The following is a 14,049-nucleotide window of genomic DNA, read 5'->3' as shown; positions in this document are numbered from 1 at the left end:
ACTGTGGTGGATGTTTAGTGAGGTGATGCCCAGAGAGAGCCCAAAGCTTCGTGAGAAGGCTTACCAGGCATCTGGCTGTGGCTATTGTTAGAATTAATTAAAATAGCCAGTTTTTGTTAAACCTTTTAGACCTTCCACTTATTTCTCTCATCTGTCCTATTTGGGGAATCACTTTTACTCCATGACAGCTGGTGACTCAGAAGGCCACATTCCTTGCTGAAACAGAACTGCAACCTGAAAGCACACCACCTGGCTGTACTATTTGTGACTGTTTCCTGTTTGTCAGACCCAGTGACATCTCCTGGCTGAGAGCAATGGGGTGAGGTTGGGACCCTCTAACTCCATTTCAACCGAAAGAGCTTCACCCATACCTGCCAAATTCTAGGGTGTGTTTCCCCCAAACTCATTTAATGAACATTTCCATTGTTAAAAGTGAATTTGAAACTCATTGTTCAAAACATTAATATTGAACAATTCCTAAGCAGAAAAGTCAAGAAAAGCTTCAATTTATTGAACTCTTCCTACACACAATGACCGTGCCCAGAGTCTGCCATGTATTTTTTCCATCTGAATGTCACCAGAGCCCTATGAGATGGAGATTGTCGCCCTCTTTCTACGGATGATAGTCGAGGGTTGGAAGGTTGGTAACCTCTTGAGAAGGGGAGGGAGGGGCTAGAAGGATGTGAGATTTGAAAGCAAAGGTTTTTAAAACAAAGCAGAGAGAAAAAAAATATTCATGGTTGTAGATAATGGCAATGTCCCTTTCAGTCCTCATTCAGTTCACATGGAGCGACAAAGAATATTCATGCACCCCTTCCCCCCCATATGTGGTCACTTTCCTGAAATGCAGAGGGCCAAGCCACATTAACTCTCTATTCCTGCAAAAGGCTCTGATACACACAATGCCAGCAAACTTTCCACTGGTTTATTTAGGACTAAATAAACCTTTCTTCAGCCCTGAACTTGGCTTGCCACATCTCAGGACAAGGTGGGAAACAGGCTGGGGTGGGCAGCCGTTTTCATTTCTAAAGCACATATGGGAAAGCTCTATAAAAAACACACACTCAAAAAGTTCCCCAAAACATGAAAAAGAGGCATTCATTCTTCAAGTTGATTCCCTGTCCCTCTCTCCTTCTGGAAGAAAAACATTTCCAGAGAATCCCCAGCAGCATCTTACTTTATAGTCACCAGCTTCAGAATCTGCAAATGCCTGAACTCAAAGCCTCATGACATTCTGGAATCAAAACTCAACATTTACATCCAGCCCCGGGCCGCTACCTTTTCTTCCAACCTGTGCCAAAACAACCTCCTGCTTGTAAAATGCAGCCAAGCCTCTGACCTGCCAGCCTAGCGAGAGACACCCTGAGATGGGGTGAGATAAAAAGCAGGGGCTGGAAGGAGATGGGAGAACGCACAAGAGACAATCCAAGATTGGCTAAGTGCCCCTTTTCACGTCCGGGGTGATGGCAGCTTTTGGCAATGAGAGTGGTTATCCAAACTTGCAGTTACCAAGCACTCGCTGCCAATCTCTTTATTCCTCCTTTTCTCCTCATTATAACAAGGAAGTTATTGTTCCCATTTTAGAGAAGTGGAAGCTAAGGCCCAAAGAGGTTACATATTTTTCTCAGACATATGTGTGGTGCTGATGGAAATATCCAAGATTCCTCTGGCTTCAAAACTTGAGTTCTCCACCCCCTTACAGCAACAAGGGGCTACAGGAAGTTCTGTGTTTGTCCCAAAGACCACCAGGGGAGGTGGGCTTTCTAGATTTGGGGAAAATAGTTCTGCAGGGCTTTCTGTGGTGAAGTGTGATGAGGGGAGGTGATTCTAGAGATTCTGTGGGATACTCCAGATATGTAGTAGTCCCACCTGAGAATCAGAAGGCAGCCACCAGAGCTGCCTGCCCTTAAGAACCCAAGGCAGTGCCCACCACTCTCACCTGCAGTCTCTCATCTGGCCCTAGGACCCACCTCTGTCTCCTCTACTCCAGCACCTCTTTCCACCGGGTGAGTACAAAACTCTAAACTCTGAGAGACTATTAGATGTAAAGTTCTGTTATTCTCTCTACAGTCCTCTATCAATCTCCCCCTGACCCATCTAGAAGTAAGGCCATGAGCCAACTCCTCTTTCAAACTCTACCTCCCTAGCACTCACAGGGAAGCCAAGCAGGGGCTTTCGAGAGAATTCCCACTTTTCCTCTGCAAAAAGGCAAGAGACAAAAACTTTCCCAAAAGTAAACAGAAATGCAAGATTAGAGAAGGACAAGCGGAGAAGTCAAGGTGCATCCGATCTTAACCAGCAAGCCCCGGCTTTTTGCTAGCAGCCAACACAAAGCAAAAGTTTTATCATTAATAAAACAACAACTAAGGTACCAGGAGTGCCAACAGTACATCACAACGATCTCTGGCGATAGGGGCGAAGCAGGCTTACCTTTCCCTGGTGGAAAAGACCTAGATCCGGAGGTGCACCGGTTCCATGAAGAAACACCTGGGCTTGAGCAGCAGCGGGGTTCCCACGTGCGCGGCCCCCAGCGTCCCCCAGCCGCTGTCTTTGTGCCGACCGGAGGCGGGGGCGTGTGTCTGCGCGGGAGAGGCGTGTGACAGTAGGCAGGCTGTGGCCAGAGCAGCCAGCTTTGGCTGGCTTATATAGCCAGCTCCTTCCCCTGTAATGGGACGCCTCGCCTCCAGACATCCTTTCCCACTTTTTCAGTTGGTGAATTAAAGGAACAGCCCTCCCAGCGGAACAGGGTTAGCTCATGAAAGACGCACTCACTGCAGGCTCGCGGCCAGGGAAGGAACTCATTTGCATACAATTTATGGCGAAAGTAGGAATTCCCGCTTCCTCCGCCCCCGACACAGAGTGGCTGTGAGCGAAGTGTGATTTTTGCATTGCTCCCCAAACGGGTTTTCGAATTGGGAAACAGAAGCGCGGGGAGTAGTACCCTGGCTCCTGCGCCTCTATGCCCGCGAGCTGGAAACGCGACCTGGGCTCGCCCGGCTCCGGGCAGCAGCTGCTCAGTGGCACCTCGGAGAAAGCACAGGGACTGAGACGAATTCCTGGAAAGAGGAGATAAAATCCTTTAAAAGTCCGGGAGTTTCAGCTTTCCCTGGGCCAGCAGGGAGATAACCCAGGATTAGTCCTCAGCAGGTGGGGACCATGCTGGGAGCGCAGACCTGCCAGGCTTTTTCTAAGTGAGAACCAGCTCTGCCCAGCTGCCTGGAGGAGTCATTGTCCCAGCCCCACTGTCCTAAGGGAAGCGGCTTTTTGACATTGTTCTTGCCTGTGCCCGGTACTGCTTCTCAGCTGGATCTCCTGCGGAGAGGTCCCCAGCTTTTCTCTCAGTACTGACCCCCTGTTCACTGCAGCCTTAAAAAAAAAAAAAAAAAAAAAAAAAAAGAACAAGAAAAGAAAAACATAATTTTGAAAAGTAATAACTTAATCTTTGAGCCAGGAGCTGCTCCTTTGCTCCCCAGCCTGCTGTGGATTGTTTCCAGGCTCTGAGTCATCTCTTGGTTTGGTGGTTAGTATGCATTGAGTATCCCCAGGGCACACCGGGGCATTTACGGGAGGGGGAAGTAGCAGCCACCCACGCTGGGGGGACTTCTGGGCTTGTTGCAGCACAGATTGGTTTGGGATAGAGTAGGGAAAGGAAGCACCACGGAACCTCTAGCTACCACTGAATCCTCCTTTATTTAGTCTGCATTAGGTGCTGCGCAGGATACTCTATGAATACGATGCCATTGTGTCCTTGCAACCATTAAGTATGATAGGTTATAAGGTGTCCGCTTTTCACAGACGAAGCAGCCAAAGTTTAGAAAAGTAATGCAACTTCACCAAAGGAATACAAGTGGGAAGCATGCAGATTGCAACACCGGACTCCATAGTTTTTCCATGACACATTGCTCTCCAGGAATAGTACATGATGATATTTAAATGATGTTAATGTCCTATTAGATAGTTACTCCGTTTGTATAGAAATAACTGCCATATTGAATATAGAAAAGCTATTTTTTTGTAGAATTAATTAGAAGAGAAATCTTTGTTTTTTTGTTAACTATTAATAAGGGAGGTTTTAATTATCCACCTATTTTCAATACTAAATGATACCAGGCCCATACTATTTATTATTGCTGTGAGTCTGCTTCCCCACCTGAAGAAAGGAAGACAAGATTAGGTCATCCCTATGGTAAGTCTGGCTCTGGCATTTTAGGGTTCTTTGCTTAAGCGACCCACCCAGATAGCAAGAAGGTCCATAAATAGTCATGTCATAAAACAGCTCCCTTGAACTTTCAAACCATTTTGGCTGATTCAAATGTTGGTTGTTTTGGAAGTTTTTAATTCTGTGTTTCGGCCAAAGCATATTTCAGTAGCACGAGGCTGTGTCTTTCAACCAGTAGCGAATGCTTTCATGCTTCTTGGTTTTCCTAAGATACTGAGCTTAAATCCTGGGTTATCCAATAAAATACTAAAATAGTGTATATGTTACATGGCATATGGCCTATATATTTATAATATATAATTGATACATATATATATTTATGCATACACATTTGTAATTATGTGTATGTATTTAAATAAGACAAGAAAGCGTGCCAGAAAACTGGAAGATACATGTGGCTTCTTCAAGGAATTCTAAGTTCTACAACCTACTTCTCCGCTGGCCCTCTTAGCATTCAGCAATCATTGATTGTGCCTACTACGACTGGCTTAGCCAATCACAGAGGAAACAAGGTCCTCAAGGTAAGCTGGCTAGTGGTGCTGTCATCCACCACGCATTAACCGTTATCATGGACGTCTATTATAACATGGAGAAGGAGTGATTAACTTTATTTATGTGTCTTTAGAAGACGCCACTTTTAAAAGGAATCTTCCCCACAAATCTGTGCAGTATCTTAAGCCACGCCTTGGCATTGGAGTGAGAAGGACCCAGACAAGGACTTGTTTTATGTTCCTGGACCTTTCATAAGTTTGTCCCAGGCAAAGGGGTCTGCTTATGACATGTGCTCTCTCTCCAGCACCCCAGGCTGTGTTTACTCTGTGCTTTGCTTCGAATTGTCCCTCCATCTCTTCACATCCATTTATTATCCAATTCTGGCCCCACTTCGCTATGGGGCTTCCTAGATTTCTTCCACAAGAAGTAAGTCCACAGATAATTTGAAACTCTGTTAGGGCAATCATTGTTTCTATGTGGTATAATTATGTATGTGTGTGTCTATGTTTTCCTCCTAGACTCCAGGCTTCCTGTGGTTGGTGATCATAGTTGGGTTTTCTTTACCTAGCATTGACTGAACCCTGGCGTGGTAGAAGCTCAGGAAATGTTTGTTGAGCAAATGAAGTACTGGGGGAAAAAATGAGTTTGATATGCTGTGCTTGATAATTAAATTCTTCCTTTGTCACTCACAGAAGCTGAAGAGGAAATGGTACTATGGTGTCCAACAGATGAGGAAAGGGGCCCTGAGAGGAGAAATGACTTATCAGAGGCCACTATGGTTGCTGTCCATGCTCAGGATCCTCACAGCCAGAGCCGAGCAAGCAAACCCCACTAGACACCCAGCAGAAGATGCTTGTGGAAATGAACAGCCGTTCATCCTCCAATTTGGCAGAGGATGCCGTACCTGTTGGCGTGGGAGCGCTCACGTGAGAGGGCAGCATGAATGCTTGTAAACAGCTCCTCCTGCAGAGTTCCCTGCCAAAGGTGGATTCTGTTTTTGCTTGTTTGCAATTCTCATTCACGAGTTGCTAGTGGAGGCTGTGGTTTGGAGGCCAGAGAAATCATGGAAGTTTGCCTCAGGTGAGATTATTCTCATTTCCTTAAAGATCTACTAAATGCAATGCATATATTTCTTTTCCCAAACTGAGCAATGAGAGGAACACTGGCCAGGATTAGCCCTACCTGAAGAAGTCAAATGGCCACTTGCCCGCTGAATCACCTGCTTCCCACACTGAGGATGTTCTCCTTCATTGCTCCCAGCCTCTTCCTCTTTTTTGGCATCAGTTGGTATGCTAACACCCAACCCAAAGTCCCACATGACTCTATAATTGCCAGAAATCTCTCCCAAAGCGACAAAGGAGCACTGACCCAACACTCTGTCCTTCTGACAGATACATTTGTTTGGGGTCAAGGTTTCCCAACTTGCCTGCAGATCTTTATCCAGTGCGCTTCTCTGTGTCTTTGCGGCTCTCCTTAGACAACAAAGGGCAAGAAAAGCTCAAATGCTTCATTGAATGAGATGCAAGACAGACAGGAACTTCCCTGCCTGGTGGAATAGGGCGATTCAGCTTCACCATCAACCAGTGGGTGGATTGGTCAGCAGAGCAGAAGGAAGTTGGTAGTGGGTTCAGGTCCTGATGCTGGTCAACTTACTGTGTGACTTTGGCTTCCTGGCCTTCAGTGCCCTGACTACCAAATGGAAAATTCTTGAGCATCTTAGAACTCAATTTTTTTTTTTCTTTTTTGGCACCCAGGATTGAACCCAGGGGCACTTATCCACTGAGCCAAATCCTCAGTCCTTTATATATTTTATTTTGAGACAGGGTCTCACTAAGTTGCTTAGGGCCTCGCTAAACTGCTGAGGCTGGCTCTGAACTTGTGATCCTCCTGCCTCAGCCTCCCCAGTTGCTGGGATTAAAGGCATGCACCATGCATGGATAGTACTCAAAAATTTTGCATAAAAATTCAAAGAAATAATTCAGAAGCCTGTGAGCCTTTGCACATTTAATTCTCCAGAATGAGCTCTGTCCCTTATCCACATGAAAAATTATTAGCTTTTCAAGATTACTTCATGATACTTTCTCAAAGAAAGTTTTCATGACTTACACATCCACAGGGAAAGGCCCCTCCTCCACCCTCATCCACAATACCATTTTTCATTTTGGCACATTGCACCCCATATTCCCCTTGCCTGTTTGCCCGATTAGACCATGGACACCTGAAGGCAGGCACTGTGCCTTGTCATCTGCTTATTGGCAGATCTGTTTATGGCCAACATCGATTTATGACAGATGCCTATGCTATGTTGTTGGTTAATTACTTTGAATCTCATTCCTGCATATTACAGTTTTGAGAACAACCTATGACCTATAACAGATTTTGGAGGTAAACAATAAAAACATTCTTGAAATGAATTATTAGACTAATTGCTCTTAATTTTTATCATTGATTCCCTCATCTGCAAGAGCTCTCTGAGGGCAGAGTCTATTTTCCTCCTGCGCATGCCCGAAGCATGGGCAAGTCAATTCACCCCTCCCCCCCATAAAATGCCTCAGGGGCCAACTGGTTGGCTATCTGATGGAAAATAGCAAAGGTTGGCACAGCAGTGTTGGGGGCCGGTTAGCTCAGCTACTTACCAGGTGGATTGTCTTGGGAAAAACACCTTCCCTCCTTGAAGCTCAGTTTTGTCTTTTGTGAGATGGGTAACAGTCAAAGTCTTGAATACCTCTCAAAATCTGTGTAAAAACCCCATAAAAGAGCAGAAGAGAAAGACTTCTGCAAACTGATGCCCTGTGTAGAGTTTCTTAGTGCTGAATGATGTTTTATTTCTCTCCAAAAAATCTCAGTGGAAAGCTCACACTTTGCATAGCTGTATTGTGCTCATGAAAACATCGATCCCAGGTTGTCTAAAACATTTCTGGATCCTGCAATATGTATAATCAGAAAAATGAGAGATTACATTCTATGTATGATCTATCAAAAGGTATAAATGCATTCTACTGTCATGTACAACTAATTAGAACAAATAAAATAAAAAAATAAATAAAAAATACTACGCGATAGCAGTTGCTGTTTATTAATATTATTATTACTATGTGGTCACAAGTGTGAATATAAAAGAGAACTTGGAATCTTGCTAGTTAATAGCAACATGGCCACTGCCCAGAAAAGGAATATAGAAATAACAAACTAAACAGCCCAGAACATAATTAACTCGTGGAATTCTATGTGATCATCAAATACCAATCAAAAGTAAATATGAACCAATTGATTGGCACAGAGCTGAGATGAAAAGAACAGGGGTGGGAATTACAAGGTACAATTAAGTTGGGACAAAGTTGTGCCCCTATGTGGATGATCAGAGCACAATTGCTGTTGAAAATATGTGTGATTTTGTTCATAAGCATCTGGATGAAAACATTTGGTGAGTGGGAACACTGACCTGTGGATCTTTCTGGAAGCCTCGAGGATAAAAATAAGAAAAGAAAAGGAAATTTCTAGACTTGTAGTCTAAAATGGAGAATTAAGTCTGGATAGAGGAAAATAAGATTGAAGTGGCATTTAGAAATGTCAGCAAAGGAGAAAGGAAGAATCCTGAGATGGAAGATGATTTCTAATTCTTACACAAATCATTGGGACCCCAAATGGACATAACTTTAAAACATTTCCCTTGTTAAAATAATGATGCTTAGTGATTAAAAACGAAAAAAATAAAAATAAAACATTTCTGGGCACTGCAGGGATTCATAGAGGGGGAAGGTGAAGCCACCTGGTGCTGTCTTGTTAGCACTTTAAGACTGCCTTTTAGCAGGTGCCTGGAGAGACAGGGAGAGAGGTTAAAAGAGCAGCATTGGCCAAAGCCAAGTTGGAAGGTCTGGAGTGTGTTCCCTACGGAGTTCTGGGGAGGCCCTTCTGGTCTTGTTTACTGATCTGCCTAGGCCAAGGTGATGAATACGTGTGAGTCGAACCACGCTGGCTTAAAACAGGTCACAGAGGGAACAGATAGCTTTGAAATCAATGCCGTTTGAATTTCTCTGCTTGATTTTCCACAGCTGGTTTGGATACTTACGAGGAAGTGTAATTTGTCATTTTTCCTTCTTTCACTCCTACGTTTTTCTTCCATTTCTTTTGTGCACAACAAAAGGTGACCGTGACTAATATTTACAGAGTAGTTCCTGAGACCTGGGAACTAGTTAAGCAGTTTGCATGTGTCGAATTCTGCAATCTTTACAATGAGCCTATAGAGTAGGTCCTATTATTATTTCCATTTTATAAATGAAAGTTGTGAGGTATAAAGAGGTTAAGTAAAAGACCACGTCACAAGAGTAATAAATAGCTATGAGAGGATCCAAGGTCCCTAAGATGATTCCAGCCTCCAATTTTATGTTTTGGAGACTGTTTTATTATGTATTTACTTTATTAATTGCCCAAAGGCAAAGATGACATTCTTGAACCCAGACGGACTGTGCTGAGGGTGGTGGAGTCTGTGCCTAAAGATCTAACAAGGTAAGGAGGGTTTTGGCCATGTTGCTCTGTACAGGGGCAGCAGTGAAAAGTTCATGACTGTCCCTGTGCTTAGCCATGAATCACAGGACATTTAGCAGGGACTTGGCTGCAATTCTAATTCAACCACTAACTAGCTATAAGAAGGGACCCTGAGCAATTACTTAACTCCTTTATCACAGACTCCTATCCAAAAATGGGTACACTAATAACTGATGCTTGCCATTATTCCCAGGATTGAAGAAACAACACTTAGTCAAATATTTATGCTATTTCTTGTCACTTTCTAAATAATCTCAAAAGGGTGGCTGCTGGTTTTTAGAGACAAGATACTTATTCTATTTTGAGCCTTAATCTGCTCATCTGTAAATGGTGGAAAAGATAATCTCAGAGCTATATTCCTGAAAAGTACTCACTAAAATAAGAATGGTAAATAAAAAATGCACAAGCAAAAAACTCTCTCTCTCTCTCTCTCTATATATATATATATATATCTATATATATCTATATATATATATCTATATATATATATATATAGAGAGAGAGAGAGAGAGAGAGAGAGTGAGAGAGATATCTCCTTTTGTGATGGACCATGAGAAACCAAGACCATAGTGGTCCCTCTATTCACTTAAATCTCTGTCGTGAATTTTCTCTCCTTCCTACTGCACACGTACAACACACACACACACACACACACACACACACACACACACACGAGGCAGTAAGGCAGTAGCTCATTGAAATGAGTGTTTTTCTGAAGGGATGTTTAGTGCTCTCTGAGACATTATGATCTGGAAGAAGAAATAGTATTAACTTCTTTTGAAAGGTGGAACTACACCTACCCTTCCCCTCAATAGCACACTTTAAACAAGAGCCCTTTCTGTCCCTTCATTGTTTCCTGGGTTTTTGCACCCTGTGTCTCTCAGGTGAAAGATTCCCCCCATTCAGAGTCAGCTATGTGGTACCACTTGTCTCAGAACTGGAAGCTCTTTGGCAGACAGGGTCTGGAGGTTGATGGACTGATGTCACTTGGGTATTTGAGTCCCTCTCCTCCGTGGGGAGTGCCCTGGGCTGATTCACACCTTTGTCCTGACTAGGCAGTCCTTACCTTTACTGCTATCCCAACTGCTGTGGTCTAAATATGGTTTGTCCCCTCCCAGCAAGACTCATGTTCCAATTTGGTGGCCATTGTGGTGGTGTCGGGAGGTGGGGCTTAGTAGGAGGTGGAGCTTAGTGGGAGGTGGGTCCTAGTGTTAGGTAGAGCTTAGTGGGAGGTGGGGTCTAATGGGAGATGGGGCTTAGTAGTAGGTGGGGCCCAGTGGGAGGTGGGGCTTAGTAGTAGGTGGGGCCTAGTGGGAGGTGGGGCTTAGTAGGAGGTAGCGCTTAGTGGGAGGTGGGGCCTAATGGAAGGTGGGGTTTAGTGGGAAGTGGGGCTTAGTGAAAGGTGAGGGGGGAGGGGCCTACAGGGAGGTGATGTTTGGTGGGAGGCAGGGCCTAGAGGGAGGTGGGGCTTACTTAGTGGGAGGTAGGGCTTACTTAGTGGGAGGTGGGGCCTAGAGGGAGGCGGGGCCTAGTGGTAAGTGTTTAAATCATGGGCGGAGCCCTCAGCAATGGATTAATGTCCGTCTCATGGGAATGAATTGGCTATTGTGGGAGGTTAACCACCTTTCTTTCCTCTGCACACCTGCTGGCACTTTCTCTTTTCCACTATGCTGGAAACAGCATGAGGCCCCTACCAGAGGTTGAGAAATTGCTCTTGGACTTTGCAGCCTCCAGAACCCTGACATAAAATAAACTTCTTTGTTTTATAAAGTACCAGTCTTGGATATTCTGTTACAGCAACAGAAAATGGTCTTAGATAAGAGCTTTTGACAACCTTCCCATGGCAGGAGTTGTGGCAAATACAGCCACTTACATTTGTATTGAATAGCATTTACATGATCTCAGTCCTCGTACCAGGATACCTCCATATTGTAAGTGAAGAAACAGAGGTGAGGAGCAGTCAAGAGACTAACATAAGGCTGTACAGCTAGGGTGTGGTTTGACAGAGGTCTCCACATGCAAATTGCTGTGCTTCCTGATCTCCGTTGCATAAACCATCTTAAAGAGGGTTATTTTTTCAGTTTTATGGGGTATAATGGTATAAATGAAATACCATTTGATCTGAAATGAGACAGACTTCCATCTTCAGTCTGTGGTTTGTTAGCGTGTGACCCTTTTCAAATTCTTTCACTTATGTGAGCCCCATCTTGTGTTTGCATCTGATATTGAGTGAGACTCTTTAGAGTGTTACCAGGAGGGTCATGGGAGACCAAATAAGGATTCCCCCCAAATGTCTGTCCTAATCCAAGGAACCTGTGAAGATTGCCTTGTATGGCAAAAGAGACTGTGATTGAGACTAAGTTAAGGACCATAAGATGGGGACATGATTCAGGAGGTAGTTATACATATCTTTGTTAAGAGGAAGGCAGAGAGAAATTTGACTACAGAAGAGGAAAAAGCTGTGAGATAAGGGAGCAGAGATTGGAGTGATGTGGACACAAGCCAAGGAATGCCAGCCATCACCAGAAGCTGAAAGAGGCAAGGGAGGGGATCTTCCCTGCAGCCTCTGCAAAGAACAGCCCTCAACTCTTTGATCTTAGCTTATTAAAACTCACTTCAGGCTTCTGGCCTCCAGAACTACATAAGAATAAATCTCTGTTGTTTTAAGACAATAACTTTGTGGCAGCTTGGTAGAGTAGCAATAGGAAGCTAATCCAAGGGATAATTTATTGACTTGTGAATAGCAGGGTTTTAAAAATGATAGTGTTGGTGTTGCACTGAGATGCTATTTGGGAGAAATGGTACTGATTTCCTTTGAATATTGGAACTACATTTCCATAGACATGTGATTCCATGATGTAGATGGATATCTCTAGATTTCCAATCCCCGTTTGTTGCAGCTCTTAGGATGACTTTTTACATGTGGGCTGGAAGACAGCGAAGGTAAGGAAACTGGAGGGAGCTGTGACCTCCACCATGAGCCTGACAGTTTTGAAGTGACCTCTTGATGTGGCAGCTTTGTAGTGTTAAGTGATCTAGCTTAAGTTAAATCTGGACTTGTACATTTCATCCTTATCATTCCAGGGTCAGTCCGACCCAGCAAGACACAGGCTTATCAGAATAGCTGCTCATCTAGAAATCCAAGGGTGCTCCCTCAGCACGCTTTGTCAACTTGAAAGGAGCTAAGAGAGAATTATGCTCAAGCTCCATTAAGAAAACGAGGCTCGGAGTGACCACCTGCCTTACTCAGTGCTGTGGACCGTGGTGGAGCAGAGGCCAGCCTCCAGGTCTGCCTTTTCACGACATAACATTCCCCACAGGGGGAAGGAACTTGTCCCTATTACAGCAAGTCCGCACAAACCCGGGAAGTTTATTGCTTACTAAGCCTTCACATCAACTGGGCTGCTTCCACTCAGATAGAAAAGACATAAAAAGGGCTCTGAGAGGAGTAAGTGGACCCACGCCAGACTCCTCAATCCCTTGGAGCTTCTATGAATAGTCCACAAGTCTGGTCTCCTTCTTTAGCTTCCTTCTGGTCCCCCTGTGCTCAGTGATCTCATCAGATGTGGTTGGGTATCTGGGGACTGAAGGAGCCCCTTAGGGAGATATCAAGCAAGTTTTTCAGTCCCTGTCTTGGAGAACAGCCTCTGAAGGGGAAGTTCAAAGGCTTTCTAAATTCCTGGGAACACCTGTCCAGGCCAGAATTGGACTGGACTTGCAGACAAATGGTGTAGGGGGCGTGCTCGTGAGTGAGTAAAGATAGATGACTCACGGCGTGAGGCAGATGATGGAAGATTCCCCCCTGGAAATACTTTATAAGGAAATTATAGTGAAGCCTTGAAGATCCCCATGGGCAGGCAGGCGTGGGGGCTGGGATGAATCAGTGAGACAGCTGCGTGTTGGAAGACCGATGGAAGAGGTCGGCTTTGAACTGGATTCCACCAGGGGCTCATCTAAGCTGGTAAAGCATTGCCAAAAAAAGATCCTCTGAGATCCTGGTTCAAAGAGCTGAAGTCAATAGTAAATGGTGGCTTTTGAAGGAACTGCAAGTACTTTGGCTCTTTAGCAAATTGCACTCTTACCTAACTGTTCATCTCGTAAGTAACTCATAGGAAATTGTCCTTGTGTGACCATGTTGGACCTACAGAAATGATAATGTCATATCATTAAAATTAATACACTCTAAGCTTTATCACCAAGGCAGTGACAAAGATAAGTCCAAGACTGAACCTTAGCTAAATCTAAGAAGGCTTTGCTCACCATCATTCTTCCAAAGGAAAACCGGGTTGGTAGAGTGGAGGGTCCTTTTGAAGGGCAGTGAGATAGCCCAGTCGCCATAGCCTTGAGAGCCCTGATTGGCTGATGGATTCTCCCCGCGTCCCCATCTGTAGTACTCTACTGATACCAAAGCTATATATAGAACCTAGGTGGAGTAGGAAGAAAAACTAGGGTCCCTGGGGTGGTGATTTGGGCGTGTACTCTGCACCTGTAAGAAGTGAAACCTTCCGGAAGGTCCATAGGTTATTGGGGGTGTACCTTTCAAAGGGATTGTGGGGCCCTGGTCTCTTTATCTTTTTTCTATGCTTCCTGGCTCAAGATATGAACACTCACTCTGACATAGAAACTTGTTGTGATATGCTGCTTTTTCCTGAGGCTCAAACCAATGGGGTCACCCTATCTTGGGCCTGAATCTGCAGGATTGTGAGCTAAAATAAACTTCTCTTTTTTGCATAAGTGAACTGTGTCCAGTGTTTTGTTTTAGTGAAGTGAAACAGACTAATACAACATCTAAT

At 44.4% G+C, this 14,049-nt stretch overlaps 1 protein-coding gene across 4 annotated transcripts in view; it reads right to left on the bottom strand.

Annotated features, from left to right (window-relative positions):
• Tnc (tenascin C) overlaps window positions 1–2,769 on the bottom strand; it is a 91,631-nt gene extending 88,862 nt beyond the window's left edge. Inside the window, exon 1 of one of the 4 annotated variants that reach the window (XM_047524832.1) lies at window positions 2,431–2,769. The gene's annotated coding sequence lies outside the window, so the exon portion shown is untranslated. The remainder of the gene's footprint in view (window positions 1–2,430) is intronic. The other 3 variants (XM_047524833.1, XM_047524834.1, XM_047524835.1) reach the window with 3 other exon arrangements.
• Window positions 2,770–14,049: the final 11,280 nt, after the last annotated feature.

Source organism: Sciurus carolinensis, chromosome 14, assembly GCF_902686445.1.
Source record: "Sciurus carolinensis chromosome 14, mSciCar1.2, whole genome shotgun sequence".
In the NCBI taxonomy this organism is placed as follows: Eukaryota; Metazoa; Chordata; class Mammalia; order Rodentia; family Sciuridae; genus Sciurus; species Sciurus carolinensis.
The sequence above is the reverse complement of the archived record's forward strand: the minus strand, read 5'-3'. Positions and strand labels throughout refer to the sequence as shown.